A 21731-nucleotide genomic window follows, 5' to 3' on the forward strand; every position below is an offset into this window, starting at 1 on the left:
CCCATGGGCCTTAAATACATCACAATAGGCCTTACCCATGGGCCTCAAATACATCACAATGGGCCCCAACTACGGGTCGCATATATATCATATAGGTCTCGACAATCGGCCTTGGTAATCGAAAGCGGCCTCAACAATCGAAATCGGCCTCAACAATCGAAATCGGCTTATACAATCAGCCTCGATAATCAAAATTGGCCTCGATAATCAACCTTGACAATCGGAATCGGCCTCGATAATCAATACCGATAATCAACATCAATAATCTGTACCGACGATCAGCATCGATAATCGGCACCAACAACCAGCATATATAAAAAAGGCAGGGCCCATAGATGGACAACCAATCAACCATAATGTAAAGATCGGCTCTCGGTCGTGGTTATATCAAATCCGATAGCACGGAGCCATCCGTCTATGGAAAATGGGGCCCAGTTATTTGGGTTAATTCACAAAGAGAATGGGCCTAACAAGGCGTAAGGGAAGGTCACAATGAGGACATCTAACCGTTATTACCCATCAATGTGGACATCTAACCAACATTGCTCCTAAGAAGTGACCTACATTGGGCCAAACATATAGTGGACCCATGGCCTCACATACAATCACGATGGGCCTCATTTACGTCACATCGGCCTCGTCAATGGGCCAACATACATCATATTGGGCCTCGAATACACAACAGGTGGGCCTTGCACCTGAGCCTTAAATATATCATATAAGCCTCATCGCATGGGCCTCAATACTAGGCCTCATATATCGAGTGGGCCTCATTACATGGGCTTAACAATACAAACAAGTGGGCCCCGCCCATGGGCTAAAATACATCATAATAGGTCGCACCAATGGGCTTCATATATATCAAACCAGGCCGCACCAATGGGCCTCATCTATATCAAATCGGGTCGTGCCAATGGGCCTTATGTATATCAAATCGGGCCGCGCCAATGGGCCTCATGTATATTAAATCGGGTCGCACCAATGGGCCTCATACGTATCAAATCGGGCCAGGCCAGTGGGTCTCATGTATATCAAATCAGGCCGCGCCAATGGGCCTCATGTATATTAAATCGGGCCGCACCAATGGGCCTCATATATATCAAATCGGGCTGCGCCAATGGGCCTCATGTATATATCAAGGTGGGCCTCATACATCCCCAAAAAGAATCATATGGAAGGATCATTTGGACCATACCACAAATAGCAGTGGAGATAATAACTTTCACTGTTAAAACAATTCACAGGGCCCACTATGAAGTTTATTTTCCAACTAATCTAATCATGAGGTCATAAAGACCTGGATTAAGAGGGAGAATAATTCCCCATTAATCCAGAACTTCCGTGACCCAAATGGGTTTCAATGATAGACGTTCAATCCTCCACTATTTTCTGCAGTGTGGTCCACCTGATCAATGCTAGACACATCACGAAGTGGCCTGCCGTGATGTGTTTGAGATACAACCAATTCATAAGTTAACATAGTAATAGATGAAGTGAAAACAAATATCAACTTTATTGAAAACTATTGTGCCCTTAGGAGTATGAACGGTGGATATCACTGTCCTCATTGATGGTGGGGTCCACTTGAACCTTAGGTCTGACTTATTTTTAGTCTCAAGCCTGTGAATAGCTTGCCAAATGGTGGACGGTTTGGATGTAACACATGCATCATGGTGGGTCCCACCATTCAAGGTCTGGACGGTTTGGATCAAACCCACCCAGCTGTTGACGCCGTACAACAGTTATATAGCTAGTGAACGGTAGACCAGCCAATCAGTTTCCAAAGAGGTGGGTCCCACATAGGCCCACCATCAAATATAATATATTATATTATATTAATAGATTATTATTATTATTATTATATCCAATCCAACGTCCAGACCCTGGACGCTTGGACGGATAGCATAGATATAACATATGCATTATGGTGGGATTCACACACGTGGAAGGTGTGGAATACATACATCAGTGGGTCCCACATGGGGCCCACCATAATGTTTATTTTCCACCCAATTTGTTAGTAAGGTCACACGGACCTGGGTAAAGAGGAAAAACAAACTTCATAATGATCTAAAACTTCTACAACTCAAAAGGGTTACAATGGCAGACGGTCAATCACACTGTTCCCTGTGATGTGGGCCACCTGAGCACCACATACAGCTGATTTTGGGTGGCCCACGCTCCCAAAAGGAGGCCTACCAAATGCACGGTATTGATGTCAACACACATCATGGTGGGGCCCACGGCAAGGACCCACGTCCCTACCCATTCACGTACGCAGTATCCTGCTACTGCTGCTTTGTTTATTTATTTATCTTTTGAAAAAAATAGTATTTCTGCAGTTTTTCCTAGGTGGGGCCCACATCAGTTGAATCTGCTCCACCCATTAGATTCTAGGACTCAAGACGATTTAAACAAGCCCAATATTCGGCATGTTTTGGTGTGTAGAAATATCAGAGTAGATTTTAACGATAAAAACCACTATTTTCTATGCTATGGCCCGCCAAATCATCGGATTGGCTTCATTTTTCGGCTCAACACCTAAAATGAGCTGGGGAATAGGGTGGATGGCGTGGATTGAATTCATACATCAAGGTGGGGCATACATGAGTGGTCCACCCTAAAGCTTTGAACCAAAGTTATTTTTTTTTGTTTTTAATTCACACTTCACCATGGACACGTCCAGCGTCCCTGGACGCTGGACTTTTTGGGTTATAACACATATATTTTAAGGTGGGCCCCACTAACTAACGTACTACCAGGTGGGCCACCAAATGGTTGGATGGTGTGGGTAAGGCATACATCAAAGTGGGGTCCATTCGGGTGGGCCACACGACTACATCACACAAAAAAATTGAAAAAGAGAGGGAGGGAGAGAGAGAGAGAGCAAGGGACATGTACGATGGAGGCGCCATTATGGGCCCTCCCTTCCATACATCACAACATAAATCAAGTGAGTCCTATTACATTTGGGCCCACCGAATCAAAGATCAATGGTAGAAATTCCTTCTCCATCAAAATGGAAGGTCTAGATGACCCTATTTATATAAGGAAAATAAACATCATGATGGGGTCCATGGAGAATGACCCCCATCATGGAATGATCATGAGAATCAAGGTGGGCCATCTGCCACACCTAAGGTCCAAAGTAAGATCCATACCATCAATCGGTAGGCCTCACTTGGCCCATCATCAAAACATAAAAATCTAGCCTATAGAAGCACCCACCTTTGATCTTCTTGGACATCTTCTTCCATCAACGCATCCTAGAGCTTCAAGGGATGCATTTCAACGGTGGAGATGATCATTGGATGGTGGAGATGGGAGGTAGGAAGGTGGGCCACACTAACTTCTCTCCTCTCCCTTGGGAAGCCATGGACGATTGTTCTCTCTTGCTCGGGAGAATGGGAGAGAGAGAGAGGTTGTAAGAAAGAGGGATGGGTGTGATGGGTGAAAAGGTGAGTAATGGGTGATGTGTACTTTGACATGTGAGGGATGGGTTATTTTGACTTTGGGGTTGCTTGGGGGTGGGATTTTATACTTGACATGAGAGGTGATTGATGGGATTCATTTGACATGTTGTAGAGATTCTCTTTAGATTGCAAATGTGCGGCGTTTTCTCGAACTGATCGCGGGCCCACATCTCCTGGCTCAAGTGTCGCCTTGCCGCGTAATACGTGGCATCAGAACTACGGCGACGGCGCGGTCGCTAGGGTACAAGTCTCGGGTTGAGCCAACTCTATAATACGGGATACGACTCAGGGTTACACGCAAATGCCGGTTACAGATCGCAGGTCGTCGAAATTCGACCGGGAGGACCACAAAAGCCTACGAAATGGTACGGGTTGTGATACGGGCCTTACAGTATTGATTTAATTACTTTAAAAAAAAATTGGTGATGGAAGTATTTGTTAAAAATAATTTAAATACCTTACAATCATGGCTTGATGAATCGCATGTATATTACATTAAACTATGATTTTGATTTAGAAAAGAATGATCATAGAATGTTTATGAGAATATTGATTTTAGAATAAGCATACTCTTTGGATTATTGCTTTTATAAAATTTCATGCATTTATGATTTGGACTATTAATAAGTTTTGAACACCAAAAAATATTTAGGGCAATCAAGTTCCCTAGGTTAAAAATCCCTAAGTGTAAATAGGTGGGGGAAATTTAAATCCTTTGTTAAAAGTCTCTAAAACCCATTTGGTACCTCTTAGAATCTCTATTGTAAATTCTTTGGGTGAGTGAGAATATCATTATTAGAAAAAACTCTTGTTGTCAAGTTCGGTAGGGTAGTAGCCGGACCAACTACGATACGAATGGGTCCTTCATTAAGTGGCTTTTGGCTAGGTGAGCATGTTATGTAAAATATTCCCATTGTCAGGCCAAATGCCATTTGAATAGGTGAGCCAATCATGCAAAAGATTTCCATTATCAATTTAAGTGTTTTATTGGCATCAGTGCATGCCAATTGTTGTAGCCTTGGTGTTAAAAAGGTTAAATCGCACTAATTATTATAGATCATTGCATATGTTACTTTCATTCATTCATATTTATTTTCTAATGAATTTACATTGAAAATTCTTATTTATTAATCTTTACTTTTTGAGCTTTGTATAAAAAGTAATTGTATTTTTAAATAAATATGTTTTATTCGGATTGTTTATGATTACTTTCCAAAACTTATGGTAAAATTAACTCACTAGGCTTTGCAGCTGACCCTTCTGAAGTTTTAAATTTCAAATTCATAATTGCACCAGAGTGAGTAAGATAATAGATTTTTAGTTAGAAGAATAGCTAGTTACCTTTATTTCTTATTTATAACTAGTTTTTCTTTTTGTGTTTTCCTGAAATTATCGTAATAAAAATCGATTATATGTGGTAGATTGATGGCAATTTGGATTTGGATGTATATTTTTATTTCATTTAAAATTCAATTCAGTGTGAATTCTTTATTCTTCTCTTAATTAATTTTTTAAAATTAGTTTAAGGAGTTTATATATTTCCTTTAATAAGCCGTGTGTGATACAATGGGTATTATGTGATTTTTGTGTGGGTTTTTTAAATATAAAACATAGTATTATTGAGTCATGCCCTTGGTTGTGGGATCAAATAGAGTATACTTGGGTGCCAAATTTTAGGGCATGACACCGATAGTGCTTGACACCTAGTATATAGGACAACTATTCGAAATCCTCCGCATTGAAGGTGGTGAAAAGTCACACCTTAGCTTTCATCATGAATCTGATATCATTCTCTATTAAGATGATATCATCTAAATAGAGGACCAGGAAGTACAACTTCACTTGTGTGGATATGAGATAAACACATAATTTTTTTGGCTTCTTACCGAAACTAAAAGAAAGAACTACCACATCGAACCACTATTCTAACTCCTAGATGCTTGGACACCTTTAATTTTTTTCAAGTTGGATGAGTCCATCATGACTTCTTTGTGTATCCCTTCCTCGAAGAAACATTGAGAAATGTTGTATTCACACTCATCTGTCATTTTTTGTAATCTAACTCAACAGTTATGGCTAGCAAAACATGGATAGACTTTATCCTTGCAACAGGAGCAAACATTTCTCATAATATATCCTTTCTTTCTATATGCAATCCTTAGCTTCAAGCCTTGCCTTGTATGTTTTCACATTTCATTCCACATTTTACTCTCTTGTAGATCCATTTGCAATTAGTCAGTTTTACGTTTTCATATTTGTCTACATGAGTCCAAACATGGTTAGAATACATGGACTTCATCTCCACATCCATGGCTATCACCAAGTGTCTCATATTTATGCACACTATGACCAGTGAGAAGACGGGGTAAGGCTAGAAACTGTCCAAAACCACTGTAAAGAACTCTCCAATATGAACGGTCTATCGAACTCCTAGCATTGTTTGTGACTCCGGTGTAAAGCAGGTGTTAGATGTGAATTAAGCATATATCTCTCTATATATACTTGGTTATTATAGTACTTGTGAATGCATTAGCTGATCTCACAGAAATCTTAAACATGTGACCACCTTTATTATCTCGTATAAAGTTTTATTTTAAGAAGATTGCGTCTTTGCTTATCAAAGTCCTTTGATCCACACGATCATAGAATCCATATCTTTTTTATTTCATGAACTATCTAATAAAGAGATACTGAATACGCTTAGGTTTCGACTTACAGGCATTAAAAGAATTATTATAATAGGGCACTTCCATATGGCAATATGACTAAGCGCTAACTTTGTGGCCTCCTCATAGTTCATATGGTATCCTGTGCGTTGCTTTAGTAGAAATCTATTCGTGAGGTACAGAGCAATCTTCATTGCATGCACCTAAAGGAAATAGGAAGTGTTATGGGAAAAATTGACTAACCAAATAATAAGAGATTAGGTCGGAACTTCGTGCACTCCTTTAGGTCGGATAGCGACAGACACGACCAAAAATCCGCCCCTTGACCCCAGACCAAGCGGGAAATGAGGTCAAGATCGGCTCTCGTTAGCAAGTCCAAAGATCTCGGGATCCCGAGATCCTAACCAGATTTCTTCTTTCTTCGATCAGGTCGATATCTAGTGTCATCTGCTCGGGGTTTTGATGTTCGTCGTAGGAACGGGTCTGAGCAGTCGAGAGTCCAACCCCGAACGGCTTCAGCTCCAAAGGCCAGGGAAAAATGAGTTTTTTATGTGGCCATTCCGGCAGTGATCCAATACGCCCACAGAACATGGGGAAGCTCCTCTGTCCAGGCTCCTTTAGCCTTTTCGAGCTTGGTTAGGAGGTGATTTTTTATGATTTTATTGACCGCTTAGACTTGCCTGTTAGCCTGAGGGTGCCGGAGTGACGAGTAGATGTTCTGAATTCCGACGTTCTCACACATCCTTAGAATCGGTCATTGTCAAATTGCTTCCCGTTGTCTGAGACAATCGTGTGGGGGATTCCGTACCGACATATGATATTCTTCCAAATGAAGTTTTGCGGTAACCACTCTGGTAGCCGCGCCCTCGCTCACAAAGTCACCCAACGGGGATATTTTTGGTCAATCATCCAAGAAGACGTTAGGCAGTACACTCAAAGATGCGACAAGTCTTAGCAATTCGCGACAACACCTCATCATCCACTGAAGCAGCTGATTCCCATGACCGGGCCATGGCCCTTCTCCTAGTGAGAGATCAACATCATCGGTCCTCTACTAACTGGTAAAGGACATACCAAGTTCGCGGTCGTTACAGTTGACTACTTCACTAAGTGGGTTAAGGCCGAACCCTTGACTAAGATCACCAAGTAAAAAATTACTGACTTCGTTTGAAAGAATATCATATGTTGGTATAGAATCCTCCACACGATCATCTCGGACAATAGGAAGTAGTTTGACAACGACCGATTCCGAGGTATGTGTGAGAACCTCAGAATTCGAAACATCTACTCGTCACCCTGGCACCCCCAAGCTAACGAGTAGGTAGAAGTGATCAACAAAATCATTAAAAACCACCACCGAACCAATCTCGAGAAGGCTAAAGGAGCTTGGGCAGAAGAGCTTCCCCACGTTTTGTGGGTGTACCGGACCATTGCCCAAACAGTCATAGGAGAAACTCATTTTTCCCTGGCATTTGAAGCTAAAGTCGTTGTCCCAATCGAGATTGGACTCTCAACTTCTTGAACCCGTTCCTACGATAAACATCAAAACCTCGAGTAGATAACACTGGATCTTGACGTGATCGAAGAAAGAAGAAATCTGTTAGGATCTCAAGATCCCAAGATCTTCCGACCTGCTGATGAAAGACCGAGCTCGACCTCATTTCCCACTCGGTCTGGGGTCAAGGGGCAGATTTTTGGCCGTGTCTGTCGCTATCTGACCTGACCTCTTATTATTTGGTCAGTTCGTTTTCCCCATAACATAATTTATTTATTTATTTTAAAAGGACAAGAGAATATTTTAATAAAAAATAATTTAACAATCATTAAAGATTAGTATAATACCAACTGATATTAAATATTATAATTTACAATAAAATAATATAAAAGCTTTTGGATATAACTTGACTCTTATATGAATCTCATCCATTATGTTCAAATACAGTTAGTATGACCTATTGGAACCAAGTACTAGATATTGATGTCGGTCTCTTTAGCACTCTGTCATACAAACATTGCAAGTACTAGATTTTGATAACTAATGTTATCATAAATATAATGACCCATGATTTTTTGTATGCATGTCTACACGTGCATGCATGCACACTTATATTTATCTAAGCATAGATGTATAAATTCATCTATTCATCAATGCATTCATCTGTAAATTTTTACACTGAGCAACCATTGATATGTGGTAGATTTGCTTCGTTAACCATTGAATTTTGCAATGAATAAATATATGATTCTGCGTGTGTGTGTGTATGTGTGTGTGTACACTCTCTCTCACCACTAATGCACATGAAATCAATCATCCATTCGCAAATTTACCCAAACTTAACTATTGAACATCTATTGAACTCACCAGACCGTTCACTTTTTGCAGGATTAAGGGATGTGACCATCCACTTGTCCATCTATTCACATAATCATAGGTATATTTCTCTAATCATCAATATCATTCAATGGACTATTAAGTCAATCCACATTAAAAAAAAAAAAAAAAACTCACTTCATATTTATTCATATGAAAAATTATTTTACCTGCATCCAATCATCTATCCATACATAGTACTTGCATCCTCAATTAAACCACCCAAATACGGTAGTAAACTATCCATTTCATAGCTCATAGGGTGGAACTTTAATTCAACGGTTTATTTCAATATGGGACACATGTATGCATCACATGAGACAACGGATGATAAGAAACTGTTAAAATTCATTTTTGACTACCCTCGATGATCATAGGTCAACTGGTCTCATTGGATGGAGCATGCCAAGCTGGAGTGGGACATCAAGTTTTGTCCAAATCATAAACTTCAATCTTGAGATAAACATGATTTAAATTCCATGACAAAACAAAAAATGTTCTATACATACATCCGTACCGCCATCTTACATCCGTCACCCTTTATATCCGTATAGGGAAATTGATTTACAAAACCGTATGCACATTGATTGCCTTACACATTAGTAAACCATATGGATCACTCTTTTTAAATTTTAAATTTTCTCGACCATCCGTTTTAACAATGGACTCATATTACCATCCATATAAAAATAATTACAATGAACCGTTCTTTCATTGATCCAAAACCATCCAATGGCAAGGCCACTTAGACACAAACAGCACATACGGTGTATTTTGATCAAAGAAGTGGAACCCTAATGTGCACATGACTGGGAAATAGATAAACGAAGGACGCGTGGCGTGAGAGACCTCTCATGTAGTGACGTCATCCACGTGGAGAGGAGAGGGGAGTAGATACACGAATCATGGATTTGACTTGGCCATGTGCCGATGTCAAAGATGGCCATGTTTGACAGTGTCAGATGTGGGCTAAAGACAAAAGAAAATCTTTGGGTCAGGGTTTTACCGAACTTAAAAGAGTTTTGGCTTTCTAACCATATTAATTTTCCTTATGGCCTGTTTAGTTGGCTATAAATGGATGTAAATGGATGTAGACATCGGTAAAAAAGTAATGACGATTACCTTAGTAATTGATGATGTTGATCGGTACCATTTTTAGAAAGAGGATCAGATTACTCACGTAAATTCTATGGGCCCCACGATTATGCAAGTGTTTCATCCATAGTAAGTTATTTGGATCATAAATTTTAAGGATTCATAGATCTATTGATAATCTTGTTTGAGTAAATTTAAAACCTAAATTTAATTTAAAAAAATTAATAATCTAAATGTAAAGTACATACACACACACGGAAATGCTCACCTGCGAACCAGTTCATACGTACTACATACGAACTTTTTTGAGAACCTATCATACGTGATGTGGATCCAAAATCTAAAGCGTTCATGTGAAGCAGCACCTCGTGAAACCCCCCGAGACCAAGTTTTACTTTGATCTAAAACTTTGATGGGCCATGAAAAATGAAAACAGTTTTCTCCCTTGATATGCATTTCTCTTTGCTATGGCCCACCAAAATTTTAGATCAAGGTGAAAATTTGTCACATGGGGTTTTATGAGATTCCGCATCACATGTACCGTTCAGATTAGACACCCATGACACGTGTGCAAAGGTGCACACATGCATAGGTGCGCAGGGGAGCATTATATAGGGAGACACACACACACACACACAGAGAGAAATGATCTCCTGCGCACAAGGCCACATGGATATTTTATGCGAGCTTTTCATATGAGCTGTTAGATTATACTCATGGCTGGGATTCAACATCCGTGAGAACGAGAGAGCCTCCAAAATAATGACTCGCGGCGATACTTTCGTACTCTCATGGGATTGCATGTTGTACGGCTTGAAAATTATTGGACGGTGCTCTTTGGTTCGATCATGATGTACCTGTTTTATCCATGCGGTTCATCTAATTTTTCAGATCATTTTCAACCATGAGCCCAAAAACAAAGTAGATTCGAATCTCAAATGGACTTCACCATAGGAAAACAGTTATGATTGAACACCCATCGTCAAAAACTTCCTAGGACCCACTATAATGTTTATTTGCAATCCAACCTATTCGTTAGGTCACACAGACATGGATGACGAGAAAATAAAAATATCCAATTCATCCAAATTAAACTTGTGGCCCTCAAAAAGTTTTTAACAGCGGGCCAATGATTCTCATCGTTAAAACATTCGTAGGGCCGACTCTAACGTATACTTTCCATCCAATCTGTTCATCAGGTCACACAGACCTTGATGAAGAGAAGAAAAAATATCATATTAATCCATGATTTTTGTGAACTCGAAAAGGGTTTCAATGGCAGGCGTTCAATCCCCCACTGCTTTTTATAATGTGGTCCACTTAGTTTTTGGATCTGTCTTATTTTTAGGCTCAAGTATTAAGAGTAGATCACCAAGTGGACTAACGATTTGGATATAACTCATACCTCATAATGGACCCACATAACTTGGTGATGTCAACACACCAACCAATCCGCTTCCTTCGCACACACGATGAAATTGGATTGCATACTAAATTACTCAGTACGCTTTTATCATTCTAAGTAGATTCTTTTGGGACCACCATAAATGTAGGTAGTTTATCCATGCCGTCCATTTGTTTTTTCATCTCATTTCAAGGGTTGAGCCCAAAATTGAAGCATATTCAAAGCTCAAGTGGACCATACCACAAGAAACAATGGAAATAATGATTTCCACCGTTGAAACTTTTCTTGGGCCCACAATAATATTTACTTGTCATCCAACCTATTCATAAGATCACATAGATATGGATGAAGAGAAAATACAAATATTAGCTTGATACATAACTTCTATGGCCCCTAAGTATTTTTCAATGGTATTCATTTAATTTGCATTGTTTCTGTGATGTGGTCCACTTAAGGTTTGGACATACTTTATTTTTGGTCTCAAGCCCTAAATTATCTATTAAAATAGTTGTACGAAGTGGATAGAGTACATAGATCACAGTGGGCCCTACTGTAGGCAACGACAATGATGGTGGAGCGATTGGTGTGATCCAACTACTTTTATTCAAATGCAAATAAATGTTGCGTGCGTTCATGCTTCATGTGGTGTGGTCCACTTGAGCATCAGATGTGCCTCATTTTTGGGCTCATTCACTAAAATAATCTGTCCAAAAATATGGACGGGGTGGATAAAACATATAGATCATAGTGGGCCCCAAAGAGGCACCACTAGAACCGTTCGTTTCTAGCTGCGTCCGGTGAAATCAAATTGCGTACTGAGTTACAGAGTAGGCTTTTATCATGTTGAGCAAAACTATGTTGGGCCCACCACAATGTGTTTGGTTTATCCACACTGTCCATCCATTTTTCCAGTTCATTTTACGGGTTGAACCCAAAATTGAAGCATATCCAAAGCTCAAGTGGAGCACACCACAGGAAACAATGTAAATTGAATGTTAGCCTTTGAAAACTTCTTCTGGCCAGAGAAGTTTTAGCTCAAACCGATATTTAAGTTCATCCCTGTCTGTGTAATCTTATCTAGTAAATTGGATGAACGAAGTGGATAAAATAGGTAAATTATAGTGGGCCCGACAGAGTTTACTCAGTACGGTAAGCCTACTTGGTTACTCACTACGTAATGAGCTTCCATCCTAATGAAGGTGGTACCCATGCATCCAGGGGACATGGATTGCCTTTTGAGGCAGCATCACCAGATGACTACTACTGGGTACTCTGGCCTCACCATGATGTACGTGTTTAATCCATGTTGTCCATTCATTTTGAATGCTTATTTTAATGCATAACCTAAAAACGAGGTATATCCAAATCTCAAATGGACCACACCACAAGAAACAATGGTGATTCAACGCTCACTGTTAAAAACTTCTTTAAGGGCCACAAGTTTTGGATGAAATTGATTTTTTTTCTCATCATCCAAGACTTTGTGACCTAACAAACAGATTGGATGGCAAATAAACCCTACAATGGACCCTAGGAAGTTTTTAACGATGGTGTTTAATTAGCACCGTTTTCCTATGGTGTGGTCCATTTGAGATTTGGATCTACCTTTTTTTTATACTAACGTTCAAAAATGATCTGAAAAATTAGATGAACGGCATGGATAAAACAAATACATCATGATCGGCCCATAAAGCACCGTCCAATAGTTACCTAACTCCGTACATCATGCCATTCCTGTGAGCGCGAGAGTCTCGGCGCGAGTCATAATTTTCGAGACTCTTTTATTCTCAATGCCGTTGAATCCCAGCCATGGTTGTAATCCGACAACTCACATGAATGCTCGCATAAAAGCTCCGTGCGGCCTTGTGTGCAGGAGACCGGGTATGTATGTGTGTGTGTGTGTGTGTGTATATATATATATTTTTTGAAATTTGAAATTTAGAATAAAATAATCACTTTATATCCATAAATAATTAAATAAATTCAAAATACGGATTTCTGGGGCAGAAATGGTATTTCAACATTGTCCAAGGTCTTTATGTAAAATTCTAACATTATTACAGAAAAACAACAACTTGATATTTAAGTAAATTCTAGCGACTGAATTTTAACAACATCAATTTTTTGTACCTTATATAGAACCCGCATTTTATTATAGAAATCTGATTTATTAAATTGTTTTATTGTTAATTTTAAATTTATTTATGACATTCATACATCTCTATTGATTACAGAATTGTGTGAAAAAAATAGAGAATGGTATAAGAAAGTAAGAAGATCATGTCCCTTCAGTGAAAGACCTCAAAGTCCGCAAGTAGTAAAATCATGTCCCTCGAGTAAAAGACCTTATAACCCATTGGATTCTTTAAAGTCTCATTTGTATATAGCTTCTGAATATAATTTTGTGTGCGAAAATACATCAGAAGTACAAATAGAGTATTAGTCTTATTAGTTAACGTTTAAATGAGTCAATCATCACAAGGTATTGGTGCGTGACATTAATGCAACGTGGTCATCCACTTGTGTCACGCTCCAAACTCAGAAACTGGGCTCACAAAATTCTCGATCGCTGAATTCGGTGCCGACAGCCTCCGTAGTACCCCATTCTCGGCTCCAGCGCGCATACGCCAGATTCCGATCCTGGGATCCTACAAGGAGGATTTTTCCAACATATATTTATCTCGTAAGAAGCATAACCACAAGTTTACCCAAATTACAAAGGCAACATCATCATCATATATCCACTAATATAAACATTTGAATACAATGCTTAAAGGAAAATACATATGTCAAAATCAAAGCTCCAGGAGTCCACTACACGCTTCAAGCTCAACGCTGCTGTAACCTAACGCCACTTGCACGCATCTATCATGCATAAGCTTATAGAAAGCTTAAAGGGTAATGTGTGTGCACAAGGTAAGTGCCAAGTATACAATGCAGGTCCATAAATTATACAATGTCGAAAATACTAGCAAATCTATAAATCATACAATATCGAAGTATGCAATGCAGATCAATTATGCAATGTGGAGACACAAGGAGCCAAATATCAAATGTCGAGGATGAAATGCAATATGCGGTGCGAATGACCATGCATGAGTGTGAAGTCGGGATGATAGTACGTAGTATCACAGGCTATGGGGTCCATCACAAGGGACTTCTATCCAAACTAGCCTTATACCTAATTTGGATAGTCAGATTCAATGTGGTAAACTCCTGATCTCAGGTTGGTCACGCCCCTTAACCGAAATCCTGACCATTGAGGAGATACACATATCAAATTAGTTGTGCACCATCAGCCCAAGTGGATAGTAAATGAATGAATGAATAAGTAAAATGCTGAGTATACAACTCTTGCTCAATAAGTCCACAGATCAGTACTGTACATCTCTGGGATCATCATCAGGGTCTAGTATACTCTACATGCAATCACCGCCCACTAGACGCGCAACCATACAAGTGGAAGAGACCCCACTATCCACCTGGCCAGTAGTCAGCCAATATCTACCCGGCACGTCGATAACAAACCCATTTACGAGCTGGTTAAACTCAGCCTAGATATGCCCCTACCCTCGAGCGAGTAAGGCCACACCCTCTCCCAACTGACTACAACACAGTGGAAGACGCGTTATACTAGTATTCGGCACTCGGGCGCTCATGTATCCACTCGGTCTCGATGTTGGGGTGACCTCTGGTCTCGGAGGTTTAGGGATTTTCACCCAAAGAATCTATGGTGCCCCAATGATAGTAACAGATTTCCGATGTCCCGTCTGGCCATCCACGACATGCATGTGGAGGCTACGACCCTAATGTCGCTAGGGCGTACAGTAATCACAACACACAATGCAAGATGCATGAGTCATATAATCTAGTCATGCATCAATCCTGCGCAAATCGTGCGCTTACGTGAGACAATCTCCGCCTATAAGGAAGTCTCATAACAACCTACCCAATGACATATGCAGTGGTTAACCACATCTCATAACAAGCATGCAGATGATGCGTATGGGCATGTATCATGATGTTATGCTGTCACATACTCATAATTGGTATCGACAACCAGCACCGATAATCGGCATCGATAATTGGCATATACAATCAGCCTCGACAATCGAAATTGGCCTCGATAATCGGAATCAGCCTCGACAATCGGACTCGGCCTTGACAATCGACCTCGGCAATCGAAATCTCCCTCAATAATCAGAATCGGCCTCGACAATCAGAATCGGCCACGACAATCAGAATCGACTTCGACAATTAGAATCAGCCTCGATAAGTATAATCGGTAATCGACCTAACAAAGGGCCTAAGGAAAGGTCACAATGTGGACATTTAACGATCATTGCCCATCAATGTGGACATTTAACCAGCATTGCTCCTAAGGAGTGGCGTACATATAGCCAAATGTATAGTAGGCCTATGGCCTCATACAAGTGCCTAATACACATCACTATAGGCCTCACTCATGGGTCACATACACATCGCAATGGGCCTCGGCACATGGGCCATAAACACATCATATCGGGCCTCATATACATCAAGTGGGCCGCATCAACGGGCCGTACTAATGGGCCTCATAAATGTCAAGTGGGCCGCATCAACGGGCCATACCAATGGGCCTCATAAATGTCAAGTGGGCCGCACCACTAGGCCTCATATACATCTAATGGGCCGTATCAACGAGCCGCACCAATGGGCCTCATATGCATCTACACCATTCATCTATTTTTAGAGATCATTTTAGTGCATTAACCGAAAAGAAGTGGATCACATCGGAGGATTATCTGGACCATACCATAAATAACAATGGAGATAATGATTTTCACAATTAAAACTTCACAGGGTCGGGGCCCACGTCAACGTTTATTTCCATCCAATCTATTCATAAGGTCACGAAGACCTGAATTAAGAGGGAACAAATTTCATGTTGATCCAAACTCCCATGACCCCAAAAGGGTTTCAATGGTAGACATTCAATTCACTGGTTTTTTTGCTGTGTAGTCCATCTGATGGATGGATATGTCTTATTTTTAATCTCAAGCCTTAAAACGAGTTCACCAGCCGGGTGGACGGTTTGGATGTAACACACCTCAAATCAGACTCACGGAGCTTGCTGATGTCCTGATAGACGGACGGTCTGGATATAAACATCCCTCATGGTGGGACCACAGAACTTACTAACGTGGTTGCGGCAGTTATCTTGTTGCTGCAAGGTGGATGGACGACACGGATGAAATCCATATCTCAAGTGGATTACATCCAAATGGACAGATGATAAAACACATAAATCATGTGGGACCCACGTCCCTATACCGGACGTACGGAGTGGATATAACACATGGGCCTCACAAGGCACACTATCTAGAGATGGACGGTGTGAATACAACACATATATTAAGGTGGGGTCCACCGTCCAGATAGGTGGATAGACGGTGGATATGGAATACATACTTCAAGGTGGGTCCCATCCCCACACGTGCCACATGTGTGGGATGGGCCCACACATCTACTATATGGACGGCAGAGATAAAACACATATACATATAATATGATATTATATTATTAATATTATTATTGTTTTTAACTAAATCATGCTAGTGTCCTGCAGCTGCTGGACTGCAGCACGCTGCAGGAGATGGACGGCTGGATATACAGTTACATCTCGGTGGAGTCCCATGTGTGGACAGCACACACGTGCACCCCTGATCTGAACGGTTAGGATTGAACACATATATCACGTTGATCCCACCATTCAGATGGACGGTGAGGATATAACATTTACATCAAGAGGGCCACACCGTCCTCAGCTGGACAGTGTGAATGAAATACACACATCATGGTGGTTCCAGGTACTGGGCACAGCATGGTGTGCTTCCACCTAAGATTTTCTTCTACCTCATTCCAGGCCCATGGCCTGGGGTCCTGGATGAACGGTGTGAATGAAACACGTACGTCATGTGGGCCCCTCATCCAAACCATGGATGGTGTGGATTAAAACTCATACATCATGGTTTGGGGAATCTCCACCATCCAAATCTGCTGGACGGTGCAGATATAATATATACATCATGGTCTGGTGGATCTCCACCGTCCAGCATCATGGTGGGCCACACATCAAAAGGAAGAGAGAGAGAGAGAGGGGGGGAGAGAAATCGGTGAAGGGGAGGGACCCCACCACTATGGGCCCTCCCTATACAATGCATACATCAAGTGGGTCCCAAATCATGTGGACCCTACATCAAAATCAAATACTATGAACACCCATCGTTGGGTCTTCTCTTCCTTCTTCCGCCAATGCATGCTAGAACTCCAAAGGAATAATTTTAACGGTTGAAATAGACTTAAGATGGTGGGATTGGGTGGTAGGAAGGTAGGCCACACTAGCTCTCTCCCATGGAGCTTGGACGTGGGTTGCGTGGGAGAATGAGAGAGAGAGAGAGAGAGAGAGAGAGAGAGGTTGTAAGAGAGAGAGATGGGTGAGTGATGGGTGAGGGATGGGTGAAAGGTGATGGGTGTACTTAACATGTATGGGTCGAGAGAGAGAGAGAGTTAACTTTAGAGATTGCTTTTGGGGATATGACATGTAATTGATTGATGGGATTGATGGGACATGCTCTCTTGGGTTTTGCAACACATGGTGTTTTCCTCGAACTGAACGCTGGCCCACATCTCCTGATCCAAGTATTGCCTCAGCGCGTGAGACGCGGCATCAGAACCGCAGCGACGGCGCGGTCGCAAGGATACAAGTCTCGAGTCGAGCCGACTCTGGAATATGGGATATGACTCAGGATCGCGTGCAAATGCCGGTTAAAGATTACGGGTCACCGAAATTCGATCGGGAGGACCGTAGAAGCCTATGGAATGGTACGAGCTAGGATACGGGTCTCACAACTTGTGTATGATGTTGTAAGAGATTATGCTTATTTAATTTTGTTATATATAAAATTCATAGAAAATATGGCATTTAGAGCAATCTTTACAATTCTAACATTGTATTCATAACATATTTACTATTCAGTATTTTGATTCAACACTTTCAACTTTAAACAAAGTATTTTCATTATTTGTATATTTAATATAATTCTATAAATTTTAGATTTTAGTCGGATATGATCTCACAAATTGTTATGCTCACACACTATATTAACAGTGTTTAGGGCTCAAAGTTTAATCAAGGATGAAGTAAAGATCCAACTATCCATTTAGTCGTAGTGATCTTTTCTATTTATATATATTTTTTAAAATGTATAGTAAAAAAAAAAAACACTCAAAAGTTAGTCTAGACTATTGTAACTAAACATTGTGTTAAATGAATATTTGGTTGTTGTAGTGAAATTTTTATTAAATTGTGGTTGTGAATGATTGAAATTTAATCACGACCTGAAAATTGGAGTTAGGTTTAACCAACTCAAACACCGAATTTCAGGGCATGTCAATAAACATTAATGCTCTTAATATGGTCACCAAAATGAATATGATATCTATGGTTAACCCATACCAACCAAATATGGGTAGTATAAGACATAGCTTTGCATGTTCTATATGATTACAAGTCACCTGCCTTCTCAATATATACTTAAATGTTCAATTATACCAAACATTTACAAGTTTTGTAATTTTTAGTGATTCGAGTTGATAGCATTATCCCATGGTCAATTGTCCTACATTAAAAATATAACAGAGGAAAAAAAAACTAAACCGTTAAATAGTTTATTATTTGATGCATATATATGTAATGATCTGAATCATTCAAATCATGGATTCAAATGTAGATGGAGCAAAGGCTGAGTATCACACTTATGGCGTTGGTCAAATGGATAATTGAGAAGTAAATCATCATATATATAATTAGCTTCACAGGGCACACATATGTAACATGCATGGGGGAGAGATGCATGAATATGGTCCATCTCACTTCATGGCTTTAAGATCAATTACTTAAGGGTCATTTGGCACCGTAGAAAGGGTGGTAATAGGTGGTAAAACCAAAAATCAAGTGTGCTCGAGTTAATGTATAATGTTGGTAAATTGATTCTTAATACCACTGCTTCATGCATTTTTCTTCCTTAGCCAAATGAGTGATTTTGTTTTCTCACTATCATAAATTACCATGGATTACATTAGCATAAAAATTACAATGAGCTTAACGTTAACAATTGATGACCCCCACCATAATGTTTAAGTGAAATCCCCCCCAATCACCTAGTGTACTGTTGAGTGTTAAATATTACATATTTTCCATGTTTATATCTTGGTTTTATGAATATGATAATGCTTAATGGGTATATTTTATACATGTTTGTATTGCGAGGTGAATTTGAGAGCTTAGATTGAAAAGAATGTTAAAAGCATGGATTTGATGCTCAAGAATCACCAAGGCAAGGGATGGATCTTAGGAGACCAAGATTGAAGATTTCAAGACCCCAAGATTCAAGGAAACCAAGTAGAAAAGGAAGGAAGTCGAAAGTGCAAAGTGCAGAAATTCAGAGAATCTGAACTTCACTGTTTATGACATCGACCACCGGTCGATGAGATGGAGCAAGTGTTCAATGACATCGAACACGAGTCAATAACATCAAGAATTACATGAAAATCGAGTTTAGTTGCTGAACAAATTGGATGTATTTCTTGATGACTTTGAATCCCTATTCGATTGCTCAAAAACCCATTCAATGACATCGAAAGTCGTTCGATGACATCGAGATTTTTTAGAAATTTCTGGAGCAACTCGCTGGAACAATCTGAACACTTTTTTCAATTACTCAAACACTATTTGATGACATCGAAGGACTGTTCGATGACATGAAGAGTTACACAATGCGAAAAGGTGCAACTTTTGGATCCGATTTATGCTTGATGACATCGAAATCTATTCAATGACATTGAAGGCGTTACGCAGAGTGCATAAATTTGAGGCGGTTTCCAAAGGCGGTCGGACAAAGGCTATAAATATGGGTTCTTTGAGGGATTTAAAGACGAATTAGGTTTCCAAGAGTAGAGCAAATGGGTGGAGCAGCCTCTCAAGAGTTTTTCTTTCTTTTATTATTTATTTTTCATATTTTGTTTAAGGGATTTAGTCTTAATCATGTCTATGGTTAACTAAATATCTTAGTTAGGGCTAAGAAGTGAAGCTTGTAGCGTGTTGGGATGATTATCTTACTTTGATTCTTGTTTATGTTGAACTTCATTGATTCCTAGTTTGATATTAAGGAATATTTTTAGTTTTCTATGATTTATTGTGACTCAAATTACAATAGATATTGTGATAGCTTTGAATATCTTCTGTTCTATTTTGAGATTGTGAGATTAATAAAATTCGTGCTTCACAATCGTCTCCTGGGCATGGTGGATGGATGAATTCCTTTTCAATCATTATAATATCCCTTCATGTGTGACCTAATTCAATGAGAAGTTCAAATTTGATTTAATTGTTTCATCTTCCAACTGGATAAGATAGGACTTCGATTCCAATTATGTTTATTGAATCAAGTAAGGTAACATCTTGATAGCTACAAGTGAATCCTTAGCGCTTTAGTTTCCTTTTAGATTGTTAATACTTTATTCACAATTATACTCTTTTATTCCAGATTTTATTTTAGATCTTGTTCTAGTTCTAGTTATTTTCAGAATACATACAAGTTTAGTCCCTGTGGATTTGACTTCGGTCTCACCGAGTTACTACTACATTGCGACCTTGCACTTGAGGTTGTGAACATGTATCACTCATTTTAGCCTTAGAGCTAAAAAAAACCAGTTTGTCCATGATTCAGGTGAGCCATACAAAGGAAAACAATTAGGAGTTGATTTTTTCAAGGCTCACTATAACGATTATATGAAATCCACTCCAACTTTTGAATGCAAAGCTAAAATGTAATCATCAGTAAAAAAAATTGGGGTAGATTTTATATAAACATCATGGTGGGTCATATCTAATATTATTTATAAAAATTATGTATATTTTACTTTGCAAATTGGTGGACCTTGCTGTAATGTTTAAATGAAAGCTACCCTAATCACCAAGTACATTACCCAATTTTTGCCTAAGACTTCGAAATTAGTCCCATTGGTAATTTTGGTGAGCCATATAAGGGGAAATAGTTGAGAGAGGGACACCTCATATATTGTTTCCAATCGAAAAGTCCACGTGGATCACATTTTGGGTTGATATTTTGGCTTTACGACTAAAATAGTGTGATTTACCTGATGATCATGGTGAATTTCACTTAAACATCACATTAGGCCATGTGTGAATTGGTAGAATGCATATCATGCATGGAGGGAAGGTGGCAAACGCAAATTTTGAATTCATGCGCAATTCGTGTACATAATGCCAAACACAACTAAGAATTTCAATTCACATAAATTCTTTGATAAATGTGGTTTTGATTCCAATAAATAAGGAATCCATGGTGTCAAATGACTCAAAGTCTTAAAACTTTAGCAAAATGAATTACCATCTAAAATATTGGACACGTTAAAGGAGTGTGATAGTTGATATAAGGGTATTAAGAAATTATACACAACTCATGTACTAGATAAATTTAAATATAACTTATGGAATCTCAACCGTGTATGTCTATTTTTCAAAAGTCATAATGATGGACAGATGCCTTGGCATTTTTCATTATTTGAATAAAATACCTTCTTTCTCCACGAGTAAGAATGTCGTTTAATTCACAGATATCATTGTGCACAAGATCCAATTCTTGAGATTATCTCTT

The sequence above is a fragment of the Magnolia sinica genome, chromosome 18 (assembly GCF_029962835.1).
Source record: "Magnolia sinica isolate HGM2019 chromosome 18, MsV1, whole genome shotgun sequence".
NCBI classification, from domain to species: domain Eukaryota; kingdom Viridiplantae; phylum Streptophyta; class Magnoliopsida; order Magnoliales; family Magnoliaceae; genus Magnolia; species Magnolia sinica.